Source organism: Ictalurus furcatus, chromosome 12, assembly GCF_023375685.1.
Source record: "Ictalurus furcatus strain D&B chromosome 12, Billie_1.0, whole genome shotgun sequence".
Classification (NCBI taxonomy): domain Eukaryota; kingdom Metazoa; phylum Chordata; class Actinopteri; order Siluriformes; family Ictaluridae; genus Ictalurus; species Ictalurus furcatus.
The window spans coordinates 4,684,220-4,710,774 of NC_071266.1; the positions used below are offsets into that span (position 1 = coordinate 4,684,220).

The 26,555-nt window shown below is 39.3% G+C and overlaps 1 protein-coding gene across 4 annotated transcripts in view; it reads left to right on the forward strand.

The window, feature by feature from the left end:
• Window positions 1-7,412: 7,412 nt before the first annotated feature.
• The window catches only part of inpp4ab (inositol polyphosphate-4-phosphatase type I Ab), an 82,759-nt gene continuing 63,616 nt past the window's right edge, over window positions 7,413-26,555 (forward strand). For 2 of the 4 annotated variants that reach the window (XM_053638929.1, XM_053638930.1), the window contains exon 1: window positions 7,416-7,567. The gene's annotated coding sequence lies outside the window, so the exon portion shown is untranslated. Of the gene's footprint in view, window positions 7,568-26,555 lie in introns of all 4 variants that reach the window. The other 2 variants (XM_053638932.1, XM_053638931.1) reach the window with 2 other exon arrangements.

Consider the following 26,555-nt stretch of genomic DNA (forward strand, 5'->3'; position numbering starts at 1 on the left):
TAAGTGTGCACACCCTTTTATAATGGAGCATGTAACTGTGCTCAGAATTATCCAATCACACTCAAACTCGTATTCAAATGTGTTTATCATACAGCTGTCATCAGTGAAGTTATTCAGATTTACCCCAACTAAAGGTAAGCTGTTTCTGTAGGATTTTCTTGTTTTTATCCTACTGCTAACACCATGGTCTGCAAAGAGCTTACAAAGCATGTGCAGGATCTTAGGTATTGATCAGGAGATAAGTGCAAAATAATATTTAAAACATTAGACATACCAATGTAACACCATGAAGTCCATCATCAACAAGTGGAGAAAACTGGGCACCACAGTGACACTGCAAAGAACAGGACATCTTCCCAAAATTAATAAAAGGACAAGAAGGGAACATATCACAGAGGCTGCCAAGAGCTCTAACACAACATTAAAGGAGCTTCAGGAATATCTGGCAAGTACTGGTCACTCCCTTTATGACAACAATCTCTTGTATTCTTCACAAGTCTGGGTTATCTGGGTTATCTGTTAGGGTGGCTAGATGGAACCTCTCTGAAGAAAGAAAAAAAAATATCCAAGCCAGCCTACATTTTGTCAAACCATGTGTCAAAATGTCTTATGATCTGATGAGACCAAGGTATAACATTTTGGTCGTGAAGATATGCTTCCAGCACAAAAGCAACCCAAAGCACAAATCCAATGGAGAATTCCCCCTCAATGAGGGCACCTGCGTTTGTTTCCAGGCTAAGCTTGCCTTGGTTCTTTTCTAGTCTTCGGGGATTTTTTAAGTTGTATTTTTATTAAAGACGTCTACAATAACATCCGACTTCCCTGGATTTCCTGACAAATGGAATGTCTTAGGAAGAAGATCAACATTTTGCAATGGTCCGGTCAGAACCCAGATCTAAATCTTATCAAAACCTGTTACTAGAAGAGGGCTGTGCACAGGTGATCCTCTTGTAATTTGATAGAGCATTTTTGCAGGAGAGTTGAAGAAAATAGCCAAATCAAAATGTTGTTCTAACATTAATAAGTTGTTAAAATGCTGTATTACAAGCAAAAGGTGCTTTAACAAAGTATTTGTCAAGGGGTGTGCATATTTACGCAATCAAGTTATTGTAAGTTTTTTGCCACTGTTCTGAAGCGTGGTTATTTGAGTGTGACTATACTCCTCTGAAGGTGTTTCCTTCCACAGAACTGACGCTCACTAGATGATTTTGGGTTGTTTTTTTTTTTTTTGCACAATTCTGTGTAAACTCTAGAGACCGTTGGGTATGACAATCCCAAGAAATCATGATTGGCTGATTGGATAATTGCATGAATGTGCAGGTGTACATCTGTTCCTATTAAAGTGGTCAGTAAATGTATATGCTTGTGATTTGCTCAGTAGTCGGCTACTGTCAGAGCTAGTTGGCTACTACAAAAAATGGGTCAACACCTTTTCAGATTAGAGAATTCAGTAGTGCTGTGGTACAAATCCATCCATCCATCCATCCATCTTCTACCGCTTACACCTTTTCAGGGTCACGGGGAACCTGGAGCCTATCCCAGGGAGCATCGGGCACAAGGCGGGGTACACCCTGGACAGGGTGCCAATCCATCGCAGGGCACAATCACATACACACTCACACACCTGTGGTACAAATATAAATCGTAAATACATTATTGTTATAATACTAACATTATTGTAGAGCTTTATATGTTGAAAACTAATGACTGCAAGCAGATATTCCCCAAAAATCCGGCTCTCCAGACACCTGAATCTAACAGATGGCATACAAACCTATCCCTATGTTATTCTGCAGGGTGCCCAACACAGTTCCCACATTCGAAGGATGTGGCATGATGCCAGCTATGATCAGGCCTATGATGATCAGACTTGACTCAGGCAGGCAGATGGCGATCTTTAGATGCATGTGAAAACCTTTTTAATATATTACGTGGGTAATTTTTTAAAAAAAAATTGTTCTCACTACTCCAGAGTCCCTGGTTCGATCGTGAGCTCAAGTTACTGTCTGTGTGCCATTTTGCACGTTCTCCTCATGTTTGTATGGCTTTCCTCCAGGTTCTCCAGTTCCCTCCCACTGTCCAGAAACATGCACGTAGGTGGACTGGCTACACAGACTTACCGGGAGGTGTGAATGAGTGTGGAAATGTGTGATGGACTGGGGTCCCATCCGTGGTGAATTCTCCTGCCTTGTTCTCATTGCTTCCAGGATAGACTCTGGATTCACCTCAGGTCTGATCAGGATACAAGAGGTTACTGAAGATTGATGTATAATAAATAATAGTACAACTATGTTTTACCATGTAATGCAAAAGTGTTGCTCAATCTATGTTGCACAGTAGAGAAAAGAAGTTGCATCAGATAATCACATTGGTAAACACAATGATATTGTATTGAAGATTAATAGTGTTCTTCACGGCTCATGACTGTTCATAAGTTTGATGGATTCTGTAAAGAGAGGAAACGCTTCATATGTCTGGTTGTTTTGACACCAGATGACTTATAGAGCCGACTCGAAAGACGATAATTAAATAAGGTGTGTTCAGGATGTGAAGTGTCAGTGATCTGACAGCTCAGAGCTTTAACCACTGAACCACCACTAGACAAACTGATATGTGATTATGAAATTAAGCTTAATAAAATAATTTACAAAATACATTTGTTACATTAAAAAATTCCAAATTATGCGATATTATAATGCATTGTTTGGGACTTACTTTTTATTCTACGAGAACTCAATTATTATTTTCTAGTAACAATGGCTCCAACAATGACTTTTTCAAAGATAAAATGCAAAATTTCAAATGGTTAGTATGATGGATGCTGAAGACATTGGTGGAATTAGTCTTTTTATTTATTTATGACCAGATCACATTTTAATGTCATTGCAATTATGTGTAATGCATCAAGAACAGAAAAATACAGGATGATGCCTACGTTGAGTAAAAATCACTTTCATATTTTGCCCATTGTCCATTTACCGTATATTTTACTCATTTGGTCAACGTTTTATCCAAAGCAACATGACTGAGACGGGATATAGCTGAGGGGTTGAAAGCCTTGATCAACAGCTCAACAATGTCAGTTTGGTAATGCTGGGATTTTAACTCTTTGAATGAATTTCTGATCAGTAGCTTTACCACTGAGATACTACTGCCCAAACTGTCCATGTAACATAATCTAAATATTAGGGCAAAAAAAAAAAAAAAAAAAAGCAGATATAGCTACATGTGCTATTTTTTTCTTTTGTTGATTCTAAATTTAATTAATTTGACCACCAAGAATTATTATGAAATTATATATTGAATTTTGAAAATGAAATACTTGCATCCAATGATCACATGGTGGCAGCAGAGTCCTAACTCAATTTGAGTTACCGTTCATGAAGTTCATAAATTTAGATATCTATACTTCCTGTAATAAAGAATTGTTTATTAACACTTGTAGACATAATGCAGAATTAATAGAATATAACATTTTATTTAATATGAGAAACATTATGCTGTACTGATGTGGAGAAGTGAGAAAAATATGGCATAGTGTTGAGAAATCTTTTCAGGGGAAAGGAGCTGATGCATGTTTCAAAAGTCGCTAGAAGTCATCAGCTCATGTCATATAATAATTTGTGTATTAACTATATTATCATGATTGTTGCATATTCAAATGTATTACATGAAGAAGGACGATTTTCTAAAGACCAAAATACTAGACTAGAATAGAATATAAGTAGAATAGAGTTTTATCAGAATAGAAAATAATAGATAACTTGTTTTTTTATAGAAAGTCTTTGATCACGGCACCACGAGCTAACTATATACACTATATGGCCAAAGGCATGTAGACACCTGACCAACTCAGCATATCCCATTACAAAACCATGGGCATTACAATCACTGATATGACACAAAACAATTTTGGTTTATTAGCTGAACATTCTGGCTTCGTGAAGCATACCTCAAATAAGTTAAATGAAATTATTTTAATTAATGGCTTATTTTCTCCACATAAGTACAGGAAAAAGTTATTTGTCAGTTGAAACAATGGAAAGGATTATAAAACTCCTTCAAGAAGGAAATCAAACACAGTGTGGTAAAAGATGCTGGTTGTTCCCAGTCAGCTGTGTCTATAATTTGGTGCAAGTATAAACAAAATGGGAAGGTTATAAAAGGAAAACATACGGGTCGACCAAGGAAGTCGTCAAAGCGTCAGGATAGATAACTCAAAGCAAAAAGCACAACAAAACAAATGGAAAACAAATGAGTGTTAACGGGAGTCAATGTTTGTGACAGAACTGTAAGAAATCAGCTGAATGAAATGGGATTTACGTACTGAAAAGCCAAACGAAAACCAGCACTAACACCTAAACAGAAGAGAACAAGGTTACACTGGGCTAAAGAGATGCAATCATGGAGTGTGGAGGATTGGATGATATTCAGTGATATTCAGTGATGAATCACGAATCTGTATTGGCCAATGAGATGATGCTGGAACTTTTGTCTGGTGCCGTTCTAATGAAACATATAAAGATGACTGCCTGAAGAAAACAGTCACATTCCCCACTCATTTATGATATGAGGTTACATCTCAGGTAAAGGACCAGGGGAGACCTCAACAGACAATGCACAGGTGTACACTGAAATTTTGGACACTTTTCTCATTCCATCAATAGAAAATAGGTTTGGTGATGATGAAGTCATTTTTCAGGATGGTGATGTATCTTGCCACAGAGCAAAAAGTGTTAAAGCTTTTCTTCAGGAAAGGCATATCATGTCATAACTCAATGACATGACCAGCAAACAGTCCGGATGTCAATCTGATTAAAATTTATGGTGGAAATTAAAAAAAAATTAGCCCATGACAAGGCTCCATCCTGCAAAGCTGATCTGTCAACCTCTATGTGAGAAAATTGGAACCAACTTAATGGAGAATATTGTTTTTCATTAGTGAAGTCCATGCCTCAAAGAATTCAAGCCGTTATAAAAGCATAAGGAGGAGCAACAAAGTACCAACTGCGATTTGATTTTATTAATTTTTTATGGAGTGTGTATATTTGTATGAGAATTTGTGCCCATGCACTCAAAAGAGCATCTGTGAGATCAGGCACTGACGATGGGCGAGAAGGCCTAGCTTGGAATCGATGTTCCCATTCATACTAAAGGTGTTCACTGGGATTGAGGCCAGGGCTTTATGCAGGTCACTGGAGCTCCTCCACACCAAACTCATCAAACCATGTGTTTATGGACCTTAATTTGTGCACATTCATGCTGGAAAAGGAAAAGGCTTTCCCCGAAGTACATGTTCCCACAAAGTTAAAGGCATGCAATTGTCTAAAAAGTCTCTATATGCGGAAACAAATGGGGCCCAGATTTGTCCATCATACTGCCAGATAGGCAGGATGATTCATCACTACAGAGAATATGTTTACACTACTCCAGAGTCCAGTGGTGGGGTGCTTTACACCATGCAAGCCAGTGCTTTGCATTGTGCATAGTGATCTTAGGCTTGTGTGCTGCTGCGAGGTCATGGAAACCCATTTAATGAAGCTCCCAGTGCACTGTGCTTGTGCTGATGTTGCTTTCAGAGACAGTTTGGAACTCTGTAGTGAGTGATGCAATAGAGGATAGTTGATTTTTATGTGCTACCCAATTCAGCACTCAGTGGCCCTTCTCTGTGAGTTTGCGTGGTCTGCTGCTTCATGGCTAAGCTGCCGTTGCTCATAGATGATTCTATTTCACAATAATGACACATGTAGTCGACCGGGGCGAATCTAGCAGGCTAGAAATTTCCCAAACTGATTTCTGACGAAGGTGGCATCCTATGACAGTGCAACATTTAAAGTCACCGAGCTCTTCAGTATGATTCTGTACATTCTACTGCCAATGTCTGTCTATGGAGATTGCATGGCTATGTGCTTGATTTTATGCACCTGTTAACAATGGTGTGGCTGAAACACCTGAACTCAGTAAGGATGGGGGTCCAGAAACATTTAGCCATACAGTGTATGTATTTAAGTAATAATACATAAAAATAGATATAAATATATATAAATAGACAAAATGTACTGGTGGTAGTAAGTAGTTTGGAAACAGGCATGATGGAAAATTGTGATCAGTGGTGATCAGTGATCACTGGGAATTGACTCATGCAAATGCAGCTCAGTCAGGCTTTACACTGGTGTGGGGTCTGGTGAACTTTGTATAACCATAAGCTGTGATGTGAGCTAGAGGGCTGTACTGAGTGCTTTAGTCACTAATGTCAGCTCAAGAAGGCGCTAGATCTTTTGCTAAAGGGGCCTATAAAAAAGCGCCACATCTAACGTCAAATTGGCTAAGAAGGCAGCAGTGAGCAGATCTGTTTAAATTAAAATGTACATTTATATTAAAATTAAAATCAAATTTAAATATTATTTTAATAAAAAGGCTCAACCCACCGTGGCCCTGTGTGTGTGGAGTTTGCATGTTCTCCCCGTGCTGCAGGGGTTTCCTCCGGGTACTCCGATTTCCTCCCCCAGTCCAAACCCCATGGTAGTCTGATTGGCGTGTCTAAAGTGTCCGTAGTGTATGAATGGGTGTGTGAGTGTGTATATGATTGTGCCCTGCGATGGATTGGCACCCTGTCCAGGGTGTACCCCGCCTTGTGCCCGATGCTCCCTGGGATAGGCTCCAGTTTTCCCCGTGATTACCTCGATTAAGCGGTATAGAAGATGGATGGATGGATGGATGGATGGATGGATAAAAAGGCTGAAATGTAAACAACGAATTAAAAAACATGCACAAATAAGAAATATAATATATTAATAGATACAAATAAATACTGTGTTTATTTATTTACGTATTCATTTAAAGTTATAAATCAGCATGTATAATATATATTTAAAAATAAATATAATGGTTTTATATTTTTAAAAGTAAAAAAATATTGTCAATGCCGCTCAGATGGCAGCAGTGGGCAGGTCTTTTTTTAAAATGACATTTTACATTTATATTTAAATTACAATTTAAATTTGAATCAAACTTTAAAAAAAAAAAAAAAAAAAGACTCCAATGTAAACAATGAATAAAAAACATTATTAATTTTTATTTTTTAATTATATATATATATATATATATATATATATATATATATATATATATATATATAGTATTAGTATTAGTATAGTATTTTTTACAGTATTTATTTTTATAGTATTATCATTATTACACAAATAAGTCACTACTAATACATGTTAACAGTTGCAAATAAATGAAGAATTGAGTTAGTTATTTATTTATAGTTTTAAATCAACATGTCTAATGTATATTTAAAGACAGACACAATGGAGTTTCTATTTTAAAAGTAGGAACACTGTCAGCCCTTTGACTCTAGGAGGCACGCGTGTAGTCGCAGACCGCACGTGCGCAGGGGGCGGGGTCAGTTGTAGCGACGTCACGCGGAAGGGCGGAGCGAGGTTATGCGGCGGCGCAGGCGGCAGGGTTGTCTACATGGAGGTACATGTCTTCGAGGAAATAAACGGGGAGTTGAACGCATTTGGGTTGAAACATGGACTGATCATGTGTCTCCGCTCCACATGTGAGTATGTTTAGTTTGCAGTGTGTTTGTAAATGGTCAGTTTGGGGAACGCCCTCTGCGTCACCGGACATTTTAACTGGAGCTGTGTTTACTCGGATGGTTGGAATCCAGGGAGATGTGCGCAGCGAGGCTAAACTTAGTAAACAAGTAAACATTCAGCTCTGTTAGATGAGGGGGGACGTGGAAATCTGTATGCAACTCTGTGCATTGAGGAAATGTGTCACTATAATGAAGCAGGGTTGTGTTTATGGTGTGTAGATAAATAAACACACCCCAAGTGTTATTGACACATGAAGATCTGATCAGCTACCCAGTGTTCATCTAATACAAACCTGGGACAACATGCAGATGATCACCATAAATGATAGAGTAGGACCATTATTTATTGGGAATAAATACATTTATTTTCTTACTTGATGAAATGACTCGTACACCTCAAGGAGCAGGATCCCATGCGGGTCACCTGAGGTCAACCTGAGATCATGAAAAAGTCTATGAAGAGGACTGAAGTGTAATGCATGCTTTATGGTCGCTAACTCTCCTGCTCCTAGATCTAATCAAGCTTGCGGAAGGGGTCGATAAGATCAAGGTTCTCAAAGTGGCGTCCAGGAACTTCCGGGAAGTATTGCCGAGATCCACTTTATACATCCAGTATTTTGCACATATAAAGGCAGCAAGTGTTGACAAGGCGGTACAGTAGATTGGTGGTTAGTGCGTTTGCATCACATCTCCAGGGTTGGGGGTTTGAATCCCAGCTCTGCCCTGTGTGTGCGTGGAGTTTGCGTGTGCTTCGGGGGATTTCTTCAAGAACTTCGGTTTCCTCCCCACCCCCGAGTCCGAAGACATGCATCGTAGACTGATTGGCATTTCCAAATTGCTGGTAGTGTGTGAATGGGTGTGAGAGTGTGTGCGTTGTGCACTGAGATGGGTTGTCCAGGGTGTCCCCTGAGTTCCCAGGGATAGGCTCCAGACTCCCCTGCAACCCTGTGTAGGATAGTAATAATAATAATAATAATAATATTTGTAGTAATAATAATAATAATGATAATAAGGTACGGAAACCGGATGGATGGAAGTCCTGAGCAATAAAATCAAGTAATTCCATCCAGCTATAAATAGCACCAATAAAAAGTATTACAAGACACACTTACATGTGATAGGACACGACGACACCTGAAGACTACAGACTTTAAAAATACTCAAACGCTTGGGAGATTAAATAAGTTTTGAATCAGGTTTTTGTCAAGATGTCTCCATAAACTGCGACAGAACTTTGGTAACTATGGTTAACTTTAAACCACATTCGAGTGTGTGAAATAATAATAATAATAATAATAATAATAATAATAATAATAATAATAATAATAATAAAACTACTGTTGGCTTGAAGATCTTAAAGTTCCAGAAAAAAGAATGAGTACAGAAGAAGTCGGAGATATATTTAGATATCATTTAAATCTACTGATACACTTTTTTCATACTTGATTGATTCAATACTAATATCTGACGTAGGAGTAATCCAATACTGGAATCCGCTTACTAACCAAGCTGACTATGCGCAAGCTTCTTTTGCCACATTTTGCAAAAAATATTGCACGCATGATGGCCTTTAAGACAGTTTATGGTCTCTGCGCAAGATCTGTGTTGCTTCAGTCCACGTCACACACTTTTATGGCATGAAACATGTCCGTGGATCGGATAGGTAAATATCACATGCAGTCTGAGATTGGTCAAGTGTTTCACTGTGTTAACAGCTGCTACCACGAAATAAGTGCGCAAACAGCCGACTTGATCTTTAAACAGGGCTGCTGAAGTTTACTGAAGGCTGGAAGGATGTTGCATAAACTTGAGATGAGAAATCTAGTTTGAGAAATGTGGTGGGCTTGCTCTCACTAAACAGGGGAACTTGGCCTGGTAAAGCTGCTCAGAGTAAAGGGTAATTAAAGGACTTATGTGCCAAAAAAAATATAATAATTAGATATGAGGAAATGTGCTCCTGTACTTAGGCTTAAGGATGGGAGAACAATATACAAAAAATTATTTAGTATTTTTAAATGGAGGCGTATTTACAAGTGCTTCAGAGATTTGTTTTAAAAATGCAATTTATACAGAGCTCATAAAGAACGAATAACTCCAGCAGTCTGGTAAGAGGAGATGCACACATCATCTGGCTTCTCTGAAAAATGGCTTGATACAAAGCATTAATCATTTCTGCCTCTCATGGCAAACTGTTTTCTTATCCTTACTGCTCAGATTGAAGACAAATCCACTCTTTAGGCTGTTTGTTCTTTCTTTTCTTTTCCTTTCTTCCTTCCATCCACCCTTCCACCTGTTCCAAAATCCAAATCTATACACTATATGGTGTGTATTTGGGTTCAGTAGGGATCATCCATACATCTATACCGCTTAATCCTTTTCAGGGTCACGGGGGAACCCGGAGCCTATCCCAGGGAGCATCGGGCACAAGGCGGGGTACACCCTGGACAGGGTGCTAATCCATCGCACATACACACTCATTCATACACTACGCCAATCAGCTTACCACTGGGGGAGGAAACCGGAGTACCCGGAGGAAACCCCCGCAGCACGGGGAGAACATGCAAACTCCGCGCACACACAGGGCCACGGTGGGAATCGACCCTGGAGGTATGAGGCGAACGTGCTAAGCACTCAGCCACCGTGTGAGCAGGGATCATAAGCAGGCTAAACTTTGATAACATCGCTTAGGAAGTATATAGAAGCTGTAACTGTATTACCTCAAAGGAAGTGGCATTAAATGTTTTGTTATCACGGACACTGTAGCGTAGTAAATGTGGGTTATTTATTTATTGGATTTCACATAAATATAGGTGCCTTTGAAATTAGTTTAATAGTGTTTTTATTATTATTATTAGTAGTAGTAGTAGTAGTAGTAGTATGGCAGTGCAACTATCGTACTTTACTCCTAGGATTGACTCCTACGTCTTACTTAGAGTTGCTCAGTGAGCTTTTATAGAATGTCTACTCGCAACTTTTAACTGAAATTGTTCCAGTCTTCAGTATTACTTCTGAAAACGAACTGCTGGATTGTGATTGTGATTTAACAAATGCTGCTGCACGTGGTCCGTTAATGAGTGATGATTTGGCTGCACGAGTTGAATGAGTTGAACTGTCTACTAGCAGATCAACATATGGAAAATAAGTAAAACCTGTCAGTCGTTCAGCAGCTCTCCTTTTTAAACATGAACTACCGTGGCTTCTGTATCAGAGAGTGGCTTGTTGTGACCAAGCATGGTTTAAAAAAAAAATAAATAAATTTAATTTACCATCAACAGTGCTTATTCTAAAAAAGTCTATGGCAAAAACAATGTTAAAAGGCGATAAGGTGGAGAAGTGTGTGTTTATTCTCCGCTTCACATTCAACACAGATGTCTTATGTGTTCAGAGACTGTAGCGCTGATCAAAAGTCATAACATGTAGTGCCGAGGCGAAAACCACTTCACATTGATAAGTTCGTGGCTATAAATAAGACTAAGCAATAAGGTAACCGTTGCCGTTCAGTCGTGTTAGTTGCTTGGGAGTTGTGTGTAGCTGGACTTTCATAAATACAATAATACTTAGATAGGAGTGGCATCACAATCATAACCACCAGGGATTCTGGGTGTTCCGTCTTACAGATTTCTTTACAGGAATTTGGTTTGTCTGTCTGATGCCAAACCCACTGAATCTCTTACTGGAACGAGGACAGTCTTAGTTCAGTTGTGATCAGCACTGTATGCTGTTAAGGCTAATTCCTCAGCTATTATAGAATATAAAGTGTAATCATTATGTGTAACTACAAAGTTTACAAAGATGAATTCTGTGTCTTACCGAACAGTAATTGTTTTTCTGTACCAGCCTGTACCTTTCTGCACAGCAGGCATAATCTAAAACTATAAAACACTGTCTAACGAGTGACATTCTAAGTGTGTAAATTAAGAACCTTGTGTTTTGTCTAAAGCAGCGTCACTCTATGGCAATAAATTAGCATTTAGACATTCACCAGAATTGTGTTTCCAACCAAAGCCCTTTAAGCTTGCAGATCAGTGTCAGAATAAAACGTAAGACTTCCAGGAGGAAGGGTACCAGGCTGGGACTAGAGCCAGAAAAACATTAAGGTATAAGGGTGAATTATGGGATGAAGGAAAAACCCTGTCCTGATGAAACATTTAAGAAAATACAACTGACGGTGTATGCGCCAGACAAATGTAAGGTATAATATAGATATGAATATTTAATTAAGGCATTGGAGATTGGTTTGTTTCTAGAAAGAAAAGGTGAATGCCTCACCTATGGATAATTTTACAGCTTCAGAAAAGTATATAAAGACATGTTTGTGTATGTATAATTCAGACTTTCTGCAGACTGTCTCACTTTATTGTTTCGATAAAGTTTAATTACTTTTTGACATCTACTAACCTTCGGTCTCTGAAGTTTTTTGTTAGGCTGGAAAGATTGTTCGCCACGACACTATCAAGGATAGATACCTGACGGGTCCATCCTATGTTTTTTTTCTTTTCTTTTTTTCTTCCCTAAGCTGTCCTTCCTTAGATTTGTTTGGAGAGAAATCATGTTTGTCACATTGAGATGACAGTGGCTCCTGTACCATTAGTTAGTGTCAGATTTGATAAGAAGTTGGAACCATTCCTATTTTCAGGCCAATTAGAAAAAAGCTGAAAATAACCTCACTTTTATAATCACGAGTGAACCAACGCCATGTAAGTACGAGCTGCTATATGTGTATGTCATGACAAAGAGATGTATTTTTAAGTCTTTCAGCACTGTGTAGACCGGTTTATTAAGTCACAACGTGTTATCGGGACGGTTATATTAGTTGGACGTGTGTGAAGAGTGGGTGTGGTGAAAGTGTGGCCAGGGAGAGTCAGAAGTTTTTTTTTTTTTTTTTTTTTTTTTTTTTTTTTTTTTTTTGAAATGCAAAATGTTTCTCAAATCAGAACAACCCACACCATGCAAATATTTTAAATCACACCCTGTTCACTGGAATAGTTTCATGAACTTCAGCCTCATTAAATTATTTCCTTTCACGCACAGTAGTCTGACGTGCCCAGTTCACAGGGCAGTTATTTTCATGTTTATTCAGAGCGGTTACAGCCTTGCATAAGTGATATTGTAGTGCTATGAGCATGAGAATGTAACTAATGGACATTTTAGGCTACTGAACGAACAAGTGGGATGGAAGATTAATAAGAATCTAGTGAATAAGAAGTCAACTTGAGCCTCATGAAATGAAATTATTTTTAATAGATAGAAGTGGTTAGCACATTTGCCTCCACTCCGGGGTTGGGGGTTCGAATCCTGCCTCCGCCCTGCATGTGCGGTGTTTGCATGTTCTCCTCCAGTCCGAAGACGTTGTAGGCCGATTTGGCATTACGAAATAGTAATGAATAGCCCATAGTGTGTGAATGTGTGCGAGATTGTGCTCTGGCCCCCTGTCCAGAGTGTCCCTCGCCTAGTTCTACGAACCCCCTGGGATATCCTCCAGACTCCCTGCGACCCTGTGTAGGATAAGCGGTACAGAAAATGGATGGAAGTGTTCTTCAAGACGTTGCCACTATAGTTTCTGCCTTGAAAAGCTGTTTCTATGGCTACTAAATAAATAGTCAGACTAGTATGGACATTTTTTTAAATGATTTAATAGTTACTTAATTAAATGAATAATTACGTGTTCTGCATAAGGTTTGAAATATACATGTTTTGGCTCAAATAGAAGGGGAAAAAACAGTGGGGGTGGGGGTGGGGGTGGGGCGCGATCTATTCAGATGAGTCATCCTTCACCATATTCTCAACAAGTGGGTGAGTACATGTTTACAGCACATGCTTGACCCCTACAGTGAGGGGGTATGTTGGCTTGGTTGTGCTCTGTGGGAGGCATTTTGTTGACCTGGCTTTGCTCCACTTGTTCGCTTACAGGGAAGCGAAAGTTCTTCTGACTGATTACCTTTATTTCTATCCGGATGTGAGAGGTCTCTTCTAGGATGACCCTGCTTCCATCCACAGGGCACAAGGGCTCGCTGAATGTTTTGATGAGGGTGAAAATAATCAGTCAGTCATATGCTTTTTCACAGTTAGCTGGTTTTAACCCAAATTAACACCTATTGGAGACTTTGGAGCAGTGTGTTGAGTGTGCTTTTCCACAGTCATCAAGCCCCCGCTTTAAGGAATATCTTTTAGAAGAGTGGTGTTTCTTTCTCCAGTACAGTTCCAGAAATTTGTAGAATCAGTTCCAAGGCACACTGACGCGTTTTCTGATTGCTGGTGGTGGCCCACCCTTTAAAAAAAAAAATTGTTTGTATATTCTGCATGGTAAGAGAAAATAATAAGCTGCTTTGCATCTATATATAAAAAAAAAAAAGTCATAGTAAGCTATGCAAGCCATCTATGCCTCCCTCATACAGGTGATTGGCAATGGCTGGCCTAGAGAGCCAGATATGTTTTGCAAATGCAAATGACTTTGCAAATAAGATGGCCCAACTGAGGCCTTGAAGCCTATCAAACATATATGAAATATGATTGCCTTTCCTATGTTTTATTAAATCTCAGTAAGCTGCATCCTCTTGTCCATACACTGAGAGTATGTTTTGCTCCTTATCAGATTTTTTTTTTTTCTTTTTCATTTATGGGAAAAACACTTATGCAGTCATTTTTACCTGGAGCTTGTTACATTATTCAGGAGCACTTATTTTGTTTTGACCGAATATTGAGTCACACTCGTATTGCGTCTTCACGATACACACTGCTTTCATTTATTTATTTTTTTTAATAATACATTTTATTTGTCTAATTTTATTTTGCTTCAGAGATTTACCCATTTAAAGGAATATAGCCTTATAATGCACAGGGCGAAATAACAGGCAGTTTAGTCATTAAAATTGAAAATAAATCAAAAGAAATGTTTTTTTCTTAAATAAAAGTTTGGCTTGTTGTCGTACTTGTTAACATATATATCCTTAGTGCTGTTTATTGATGCAAGAAAGCTGTAGAACATTTAAGCCCCGTAATGGAGCTGTTCCATCTCCTCTCCCTACCTGCTTTTGGTGTGTGCCTTTAAAGATGACTTTGCAAAAAGTCTCCACAGCAGGCCTCTGTAGTGTTACATAATGTTCGTTCTGATGCTTCCATGGACAGTATCCACTCTGTAGTCATGTGGTAGATTGCATCATGGAAACGGTGTCTTCTGATTAATGGAGAACTCGCTAAGAACAAGAGCCAGCATGGACAGCTGTGAAACCAAGGTGTTCTGGGCAGAATATACTGATTTACACGCAGAACATGGAGAACTTCCCATTTGCCAAAATTGAGAGAGAAGACAGAAGCTGACAGAAGTTCTGTAATGCTGCGTTTATCCTTACTTTTAACTGCATGTATGCAAGATGGCAGTCGTGCTTATCCAGCATTTTTTTCGATTGCGCAAGCATGGGGGTAAATGTTGGGGTATAGTGTCATGTGTCACAATGTCTGTAGTAGACTAAACAAATTGGAGCTGTGTCTTAAATTTTTGTGTATTGACCTTTACCATTGCAGTTTATCTCAGCTGTAGCCGTTGAGGCAGATGGACTAAGCAGAATTTTTTTTTTTTTATATCTATATTCTACAGATTTCTGGCCCAGAAATCTGATTTGCCAGAGTGACATTTGACAGCTTTTCCAAGATCGCCACACACGATTAAAGGCATTTATGAGTAGTGTGCCTTGTGTATATCCTTACATTTACCAATTAAAATACAATAACAGTTGCAGTCAAAATTATTCAGCCTCATTGCAAACCAGGTTTATTGTCACAATTTACAGACTTTCAGCTGTTTGCAATGAACAAATCAAACAATGACTTCAAAATTAGTCAACCCCTTCATGGCAAGCATCTTTGGTACTTAATATAGCACACTTTTTCTGTTATGACCTGCTGCAAACGAGATGCATAGCCAGATACCAGGTTCGGGCAGCGTTCCTGAGGAATCTTAACCCGTTCCTCATGAGCAGTGGCCACCAGTTCAGTAGTATCCTTGGGTTTGCGTGCTGCAACCGCCTTCTTCAAATCCCACCAGAGATTTTCTATGGGGTTCAAGTCAGGAGACTGTGATGGCCCTGTAGAATCTTCCAGGACTTCTTCTGCAACCAAGCCTTGGTGGAATTTGAGGTATGCTTGGGATCATTGTCCTGTTGGAAGGTCCAATGACACCCAAGCTTCAGCTTCTTCACAGATGGCATGACGTTTTCTCCAAGGATTTCCTGATACTTCAATGAATCAATCTTGAATTCCACACGCTGCAGGTTTCCAGTGCCAGAGGATGCAAAGCAGCCCCAGAGCATCACCGAGCCACCACCATGCTTAACTGTGGACAGAGTGTTCTTTATTCATTCTTCTTCCTCCAGATGCTGATCCATCGTGCCAAAAAGTTCCAGTTTTGTTTCATCGCTCCACAGAACAGAATCCCAAAACTTCTATGGCTTATTTATATGATTTTGAGACAAATTTTCTTGTGCATTTGGGTCAGTAGTGGTCGACGTCTTGGAGTTCTGGCATGGAAACCTTCTGCGTTTAGTATTCGCCTTACTGTGTTCACTGAAACCTCAGTGCCTGTTGCCACCAGGACTTTCTGCAGGTCTTTTGCAGTCACTCAAGGGTTCTCAGAAATCTGGTTGCAGCCTTTGATAGCATCCTCATTCTGCCCTGTCCAGGTCGTGTACACTCAACAAACCACTAGCCAGTTCAGGTATTTAATGTGTTCCAGCTCAAGCACACCTGGTGCAACTAATGAAGCCCTTGATTAGTTACATCAGGTGTGCTTTAGAAAACCCCTGTTTTGCATATTTGTGCAGTTGTGAGGGATTCTATTCAGGGGTTGAATAATTTTGAAACTGGAGAAGTCATTATAAGTTGCATTTTCAGTTGAATTTGGGGAAACCACTTGAAGCATTCATTGTGTTGAATTGTTTCACTTGCTTTTGTTTGATTTCTTCATTGCAAAAGAGTTGTAAATTTTGACAATAAACCTGATTTGCAATGGGGGTTGAATAATTTTGATTGCACCTGTAAATATCTCAGAGTTTAAATGGAAAAAAAACCTAATTTTGTTTAATCCCCCGCAGCAGTTCTCCAGGATTACAACCACACCCTTCAGTTTAAATAGTATTGTTTTTAATCAGCTTTTTGAATCAGGATAAAACTGGTTTTTTTTTGCATCAGTAATATACTCTGCTGTATTCAGGCTAGGGATGTCACAAGAGCCGATACTTCGGTACCAGGTCTGTACCAACATTCTTAAAACGTGACGGTACTTGCTTTTCCGCAGTAGCGTACGTACCGTTGATAATGAAGGTACCAAGGTTGCAATTCTTCCGGAACTGATGACGGCTGCAAATACACACAAGTGTTTTAGTCGGTCCACAAGTGGTGAAGAAGAAGAAGAAGAAGAAGAATGCCTACAAGCACACTAAAAACTACAGAAGATGGCGACAAGTTTAGCTCCGCCCCGACTTGTCGAGAGGAACGATGGTAAGAGTGAAATATGGAAATACTTTGCATTCGAGGCGGACAACAACAAACACATAATTGATGTTGTGAAGCCGGTGTGCACCCGAGGCTATCGTTCATTTCAAACGAAGGAAGGAAACACCTGGAATTTGGCGAAGCACCTGAAAGACAGGTCCTATATTATGTTTGTTTGAGGCAGCTGGCATTGTTGCCGTGAAACCAGCTAACGTTATGCTCCAAGTAATGTTAGCGATAGCCGGTTATTTGTTAGCGATGCTAACACATTGCAATGTTATAAACTACCTCCTAATGGGCCACCATGCATCGCCATTCAGCCCATGTCCTGTCAGCTACATGTAGCCTCATGTCACTAATAATTATTCAAATGTTCATGTTTTTAATAAATCTTTCTGTCCTGCCACCATATCAGTGAATTTAAACTAATTCTTGCATTCAGAGTATAAGGTGTGTGTGTGTGTGTGTGTGTGTGTGTGTGTATTTAGGAGTGCACCTTAGCACTTGTAGCCTCCACTGTTTTATTAGTCATTGTCAGACAGTGTTTGATAACTAAAATATCCTCTCTCTCTCTCTCTCTCTCTCACTCTCTCTCTCTCTCTCTCTCTCTCTCTCTCTCTCTCTCTCTCTCTCTCTCTTTTTGCCAGTATCAGCCAGAGGAGGATGTCCTCCAGGAGAGTTTTTACGTTTATTTTTAAAAAATTTATTTTTAAACCACACCATGGTATCGACTTTGGTATCAAGTATCGTGTACTTTTGGTGGTATCAGTACCGACTACTAGGTTTTTTTTTATCGTGACATCCCTATTTCATGCCCTTTTAAAATCCTATTTTTCTGGTAATCCATCATGTTGAATGTAGCTGAATATAGCAAACTGAAATAATAAATATTAAGAACGCGATCTTGTGTATTGTCTACGCCTCTGAGAAATCTGACTTTATGATTTTAACAGAATCATTGTGTAAATGATGAACATGCTCTTTACAGTCACTTTCATCACTGCATCATCGTGCCTTGTTAAAGATTTCTGTACTCTTGAGCCTTTGTGCTGTATGCTGAATTTGCTCTTTGCCATTTTTAATTATGTATTTATTTATTTTAGAGGTTTTTTTTTTTAAAGAGGAGTAAATAATATATGTCTCGCATCGTGCCTTCTGTTAATTTCAGTAGTGGCATTTAGTAGTTTTCGGCTTCCTTATGCAAGGCTGATTTTGCTAACCACATCACTGAAGCCATGTCAGTAATCAGCATAGACCACACACACATCCGTACTCACACGCAATCTGTGACTCGACTTCTTATATTTACATCACCTGCCTTACCACACGTATGTGGGGCTGATAATGAGTGGAATCTAGTAGCCAAAATGCTAATTGGTGGCTGTGGCTTAGCCACATGCGTATCCCTATTGAAATACACCTTGCCAGCCTAAATAAATTCTCACATCATTCATTTATTAATGAAATAAAAATGTTCACGTTGCTGTGGAGTCATTTTGGATGGTTAACTTACTCCAGACAGTTTTGTTATTCCGTTGTGCAACTATTATTTCTGCTAAACATGCACACGAGAGCGTTTAAAAAAAGCTAAGCAAGATGGCTATCTAAGGAATAAAATTTAGTGTAGAAAATCCACCTGCGTGCACGTTAGTGGAAGAAACCGGAGGAAACCTACAAGGACACAGGGAGAGCATGCTAAACCCCAGGACCTGAGCTCAGGATCAAATGTGGGACCCTTGAGCTGTGAGGCCTCAATGCTACTACCCTGCCACCTCACACTTACAATAACCACGACTTTCACTTTCTCGCCATACTAGATATGGCACCTCTGGTAAAACATTAGCAAACACTCTGCCAAAACTCCCTGCTTTCCCTTTGCCAAATTCTGTGTCTGCCACTGATTTGTTCATCTTGATTTATTGTTCGGAAGTTGTGGTGGTGTTTTTAATAACTGCTATAGTGTAACGTAAGAATGATCAGTGCTCGGCTCACGTCTTCTGGTGTAACAGTGCTCGACAGTCATGTCAAGCGAAGCGAGAAACTTCCTGTTATTCTCAGAGCGAGAGCTGAAGCGGTGAATTTGGTCGTTTTCTCCTCCTCCTACCTAAAGTTTGACAGGAACTCTTATGACACATAAGAGTTTTGACACAAGCAAAGAAAAAACAAGCGAGAAACATTTCCTAGGTCACTCATTGGTCACTTTATGTTTCCCGGATTGCCCCTGCTCTGATTCACCAATCGATTAACACAGTTCCTTGATGCCCAGCTATTATAGGACACGTTTGTATTGTAGGACTCGTTGCCCTTTTGGTCAAGCACACAAAATGGGTTTGTCAATATGTGGCAGAGAGGCTTTTATCTATAAATTGATTCCAGTGTGACATTTTAGCTCATGTTAGATCTCTGCTATTCACAGGGAGAAGCTATTGAACATATGTGTGTGTGTGTGTGTGTGTGTGCGCGCACGTTATACTGGCTATGAAGATATCCCCATGTTTCAGGGTAGAAATGTTCGTCTGTGTTTGTGGTGTAAAAGAGAGTGAGAGGGCGATCTAAAACACATGGTGCTGCAGGAAGGATGTCCGACGCTCATTTTCATGTGAAAGGGTTACCTCTTTTGAGGCCTTCCAAAGAAATTATGCATGCTCTACTTTGAATAACAGGCCTTGTGTCTTTTTTTTTTTTTTTTGGTGTTGCCTTTGCTACACACACAAAGGGTGAGGGGTTCGAGACGTGTTCGTAGCACCAGCACATGATCAATGTCTGCCATCTGGAGAGTCTTCGTGTTGGAGAAACGGAGGCTTAACAAAAGAGAGCTGCAGGCTAGACTCTTAAGAGTTCTGGGGAAGCCATTGAGCCAGGAGCTGTCAGGAGTCTTGCAGATGATAATGTACTGAGCCGATCTAAGATTTATGTTCTGTATATTTTTGTTTTGAAACTTCTCCTAATCTGTATTAGCAAATGTATTAGCTAGCCCACGGGCAATGAAAAGCTCCAGTGTACTAAGTCTAGTGTTTTGGTTGCCTGGAAACTGGCTAAAATGTGGTAGATAAGGTAATGTAATAACATTATAGTAAGCTAGCTATGTGCATTAATACAAAATTAAGATAATGAATAAATACATATTCATGATCTTCTTCGAACTCCAGTGGTGCTTGAAAATATTTTCGTATATCTGCATAAATATGACCTAAAACATCATCAGGTTTTCACCCTTGTGCAAGAATGACTGCAAATAAACATTTCCATTAACTGTTGATCAGTCCTGCACATCGGCTGGGAGGAATTTTAGCCCGTTCCCATTAGCCCATTACACAGGTCTCGCTCTTGGAGTGATCTTTGTTGGACGATTACTCCTGGGGAGGGTAACAGGATCCCTGTTTTTTAAATAAAACCGGGCACTCACTCCCACCTCATTGTCATCCCATTGATTGAAAACACCTGACTCTAGGTTCACATAACTTTGCCGCTCACACATAAGTAATATTGGATCATTTTCTTAATAAGTGAATGACCAAGTATAATATTTTTGTCCCACTAGTTTAATTGGGTTCTCTTTATTTACTTTTAGGACAATCAGTGTAAAAAAAAAAATCAGATGATGTTTTAGGTCATATTTATGCAGACCTATAGAAAATTCTAGCACCACTGTAACTGTCTAATGTAGCACATTGTGTTCATCCTCAACAAGTTATTGGCCGGTGTTTTGGCTATAAGGTGTGCTGGTCCATCTTTGCATTCAGTGTAAGAGATATTATTCTGATGAGTCCGGTTTGTGTCTCGATATATGTTTAAGCTGCTCTGAGAGATGAAGGCCTGGTTGTGTTTCTCTCCAGGTAGGGCGTGTAACACAGTAGAGCATGTCAGAGCGCATCTGTGCCTCTGCTTTCATTAACCGCTGATCGAGTTTACAAAGGAAACAGCTGGGAAGATCGACACTATCACTGAGCAGATGTTCTGATCTCCGTGTCCTGTTTTAGCGAAACCACAGGGTGTGGAGTTAGACGGTTGTACAAGGTTTCATTTGTGGTTTGATGTGATCGCAGCAAAATCAGTGTGTTTATGTGTCCTCTGGAGAAAGAAGCTAACGCGTTTATTATTTAATAGTGTATTGTATTACCTGACTAATCCCTAAGAAACCATGGAGTATTCCACTCACTCAGATGGCAGGGTGGGTGTGCTGTTGTAGGAAAATAATAAACTACCAGGTGGTGGGAGGCGGAGCTACTGTTATTACCACGAAGTTGATCATTTTCCGATAATAACACAAGTGTTGCAATTTTCTCATATCATCATAAATTTGCCAACACTAACCTTTATTATATATTAATGAATAGCACATGGTAGGACTGGGAGATATATTCATGTAATATTGATATCATGATAAATGACAACACAGTACAATGTTCCGAGATATTGTTAGTATTGTGATATATATTAAAGAATCATCAAAGTCAGTTTAACGAATTTTTGGTTATTTTTTTTAAATTATTTTTCAGACAATTTGTTAGCTAAATTATATATATCGTGATGCACACCGTGTATTGTAGAAATGTCCTCAAGTATCGTGATATGATATTTTTTGTCCTATCGCCCATCCCTAACGCGTGGCACATTTGATACATTTATTGTTAGGTTTAATGTTGTGAATGACCCTGAAACACAGGTTAGTTCCTTTTAATCACTTATTTTATAGCAGCTATAAACATTCATTTCCCTCACTAACTTTATCTGTTTGTCTCTCTTGAAGTTATAAATACTCAGTGAATGAATAAATAAATGAATACTCTGACCGTAACAAAGAAACTCTTTCCAAAAATGCGAAAACACAAAACATTCACAGTGTTACGGCCCAGTCTAGGTTAGGCCGCACAGAGTAACCAGCTCGGGATTCAATTGGATTGACCTTTAAGAATGAGCGAGCCAGGAATAACAACACAAACAAGGTTGTTGAAAAAGGTTGTGATATATTGTAACACACACAATTATATACTGTACAGATTAACCAAACCAGGCGTAACTTCAGGGTGGGGCAAGGCCAAAATAATAAACAAAAGAATTCTATTATTAGGTAGCTAGCTTACCTAAAAGGAAAAGAAAGAAAATACAAGGATACTTCCCTAACTACCTAAGCCAAAAAATAGAGACAAAAGGACCCTCTCCCAAAAGAAATGGCAGCCACACCCGTACTGCCAGTGAACCAAGTGAACATATATACAACGGTGGATAAAATGCACAAAAACAGAGTACAGGGACAACCAAACTCAAAGTAAAAAACCAGAACAGCCGTCAGAATATAGCATAAAGCAGCACAACCAAACACAATCTCTAAACCACCAACACACCCCATTCTCACTCCTCTTCCTCTTTAAATATGGCCGCCATTTAGTGATGTCATCCTGGGAGGCGGGAGCAAGGCAGGCTAGGGCATGCTGGAAACTCTGGGAAGGAGTTCGGACCTGCACAACACACAAAAACTTCCCATCCCAGAGATAGCGGCTTGTAACAACAGTATCAATCGTTACAAGGTTGTTTTTTTTTTTTTTTTTAATCTGTTCATGTGGAATGTTGTTATTATAGACAACGATATATGTTCGGCTACATGACATATGAGAGCGTGCATTAGTATAAACGGATGATTTGCTTTACAGCTGCACTACTGTCAGAGCTAATGTTTTAGAAAATGAATCGACACCTTCTGACCAATCAGAATTGAGAATTTAACAGCGCTGTGGTATGAACTGTAATATTAATGTAATCATTTTGTAGTCTTGAGCATTGGAGGAAAGCACACTAAGATATACCCATTTGTTCCTGTTTCCGCTTGAGTAGCTGTCACATGTCAGTACCCTAGAACAGGAAGTCGCTTCCACTGTATGTGATGCCAGTTGCATGTATCGAGTGTATTCATTATTTGGTCAGGGTTTTCAGAAGAAAAAAAATCAGGTATATTAATTTGAAATGATGAAGTGTGTGTGTGTGTGTGTGAGACTGTGTAATAAAAGTTAGTGCACGTGGGCAGACGACCAAAGACCTGCAGCAGAAAAAACCTTGTTGAGTTTAGTGCTGCACTCGTATTATTCAGTGTGGGAGTGTTGGATAAGCGATGAAATGTCATTTCTGAGGGTGGTTCAGGTCTCTTTGCCATCCTCGTTGTTAACGCGTGTGTGTATGTATGCATAAGCAGGAGGTTTTGAGGTTTGGCTCACAGACAGAAAGTAAAAGTAGGGTTTGCCCTTTTATGGTTGCTGGGCTCTGCTCTCGGTCCAGCCGCTTGTGGAAAATGAGACTCTTTAAACAAACATATCCTCACGTTTTCATCTTTGTCCGTCGATATTGGATAAACGCAGCTTCTTGTGTTTATCTCGGATGCAGTCCGTACAGAAGAGGGTGTTTAACTGATGAGTCCCGATCAGAATTAGCATTATATCTGTATTGCATTTTTCCACCTTGAAAGTTGAAATCCTGTCTCTGACCTTTTTCTACATACATGTTATTCAAATCTCACAACTTGAACATGGTGTCAGTTTTCATATACGCAGATTCGAAGGCAGAAATCCACATTTGCATGTTAAAGAACTCATGTTCTACTTTAAATATTCCAAAGTAGTACTAAAGTAATATAGGTAATAGTAGTAGGAATTATGATATATTGTTCCGAACGATATTGTTGTCCTTTTAAGACCCTTTTATGCCACTGATATAATGGTAATATAATAACATAATAACGCAGCTACACCCTTTGAGTGAGCAATGGACGTTTAATTCTTAAGAATGTTCACGTATTTTGAACTTGGATTGTCAAAAGAAAAATTATATCCTAAATAAATTTAACATAAATAAAAATAAAACCACACGACCAAAACAATAAATAAATTGGACTGTAATACAACATTGTGAATTCTTTATGCTGTAGTCATTCGTTGTGCATGTTTTAGTTCGTTGTTATGGAACGAGCGTATTCACAGTGTGACTTATCGTTCCGTCTAGCGCTTTACTTAAGCTCAAGTTCACTTGTGCGTTTGTGTTATTTTGTGCAGAAGCAGGTTGTAATATTAGGTTTATCTTGTGTGTATGTCTTATTAATCTCCTATGTGTATGAGATGCGTTTGGGTGAGATAATTAACCCGCTGGTAAAGCGCTTAAGTTTACCGGTGTTCATAAACTGTTCGGCTTCAGCTCACGCAGCTTAAGCGGCTCGATCCCGGACGTTATTGACTATGACTTTATTTGAAACACTAGAACTACAACCCGAATCTCAAAAAAAGTTACTTTTCCAGCCTTTTGTTGCCCCGTCCCAATTTTTCTGAGACGTGTTGCATCAAATTCAAAATCTCAAAATGACACGTTTTCTGTGTTCTATCGTGAATAACATATGGGTTTATGGAATCTGCAGATCATTGCATTCTGTTTTTATTTACATTTCACACAGCGTCCCAACTTTTTTGGAATTGGGATTGTATCCTTTCTAGATTTTTCCTTCTTCAAAAAACACTGTTCGTGCACTGTTAATATCAATGCGTGTCATTTTTTTTCCGTAGTATGTTTTCATTAAAATCTGTGTTAGTGCTTGATACACATCTTAAAGTCGAATGCACGCAGTTGTTGCGTGTTAATGTGCATTTCTATCTCAAATTTGATGAAGATTTGGAGTTCGAAATTTTATTTGACAGCCCTAGAGCAGACGAGAGGACAGAAGCAGTGTGAATGGCCAAAATTTATTTTTTTTTTTGATGAATCGAAGCTTGTAGAAATTTGTACTTTAGCAACTCTTATCAACGCGACTGTGCAGAGCTGCATGATAAAAACGCGTGGTAGTATCTGCATCTACGCTCTTATTGCAACACTGGTAGCATAGATGCATTGAACAAGCCTCCTAACTGGAAGATAATCATGAATGATCTACCTACCAAGCATTTTTGTGAAATCAGCAGAGGTGTTTTTTTTTTTTTTTTTTTTCTCTTCCTAGCTATTTTTAAAGTTTCTCGTTACGCAGCGGTCACAGTGTGATGTTCGTTTCTTTCATGCAACAGTTCGATTCAATACGCAAAATAACCTCCAGAAGATCGTGAAGTATGCCTGATGAAAAACCAGTAACAGGATGCGAATGTGTTAATGACTCGCGCAAAACACAGTCTCCTTTCACTCTCACAACAGTGGCTGTCGACAGAGTCATTTTGCACCACACTTTCAACTTTGGTTCTCTGGACAAATGCCCCCTCACTCAGTGCTTTTACTTCCTCATTAGTGCCCATACAAAATCTGCAAAACATACCGTGCCCTACAGGACTCAAGAAAGCCTGCTAATCCATGAGCAGACAAATTTTCAGCACAGACACAAAACACAGTGCCTTTAATGTTCTGACCAACTGAGTCAAGTTAATAAAGATACCATTCTGTTCAAGAGCACTGACATCACGGAACAGTGGAGCGAGTACTGGTTACTTTACAGAGCGCTAACTGGATGGTATGTTATGCTGATCGAAATTTAGGGGTAGCTTGGCTAGGGTTCGATGCATTGCATAAAGTTGATGAATTTTGCGAGATGTCCCTAGACGGTTGGCAATCTCAAATTCATCAACGTAAAGCCGCAGTTAGTTCTTTAGTCAAGTCAAGTCCAGTGAGTTTTATTGTCATTCCACTGTATAGCTTGTATAAATTGGGACAAAATGTAGTTTCTTCAGGACCATGGTGCAACGCAGAATAGTATGCAGGACTGCATAAAGTGCAAATACACAGCAGTCGGAGACTAGTGCAAGAACAAGATGATAAATACATCGAACAATAAATACACAATATAGTAAATACGTATAACTTGGGCTATAAACTGTAAACTGTTGTGTGGTGTAGCAGCTCAGGTATAACAGCAACATTGGCAGCAAAAACAAGTTCTATAATATAAAAATGACTGATGCAGCTTTGTAAAGTGCGGTGGGCAGTGGTACTGAGTCATACTGGGTTAGGTGTTTGACTAGCCCAGGAAAGCGTTGGGAGGTAGCGGGGTATTGAGTAATACCCTGACTGCCTCAGGGAAGAAACTTGCAGAGTCGGCTGGTGGTGGAAAAGATGCTGCTGTACCTTCTGTCAGATGGTATGGTATGAGGGTGAAGAGTCCGTGAGAGTGGTCACCCGCAATAGTGGTGGCTTTGCGGATGCTGTGGAATGAGGTTTCGATGGCGGGTAGAGAGCCTCTGATGATCTTTAGTGGACAGTCACTCATTTTCACGGCAGTAGGTATAATCACTGTTTGACATATAACAGCTAAGCTCTGAACTGCCTACGGTAATCTTATTGAAGCAAACACTGAGTCATTTGTAGAACTGGAAGATACATGCTACGATGTCCAGATCACTCGACGTGTCATTACAAGCCGATAGTCCTGCTCGATGAATGTCTTTCTGCATTCTGATGAGAACAGCTCTACACCTTCAGATGTTGCATCGAATAGAATAGTACAATTCAT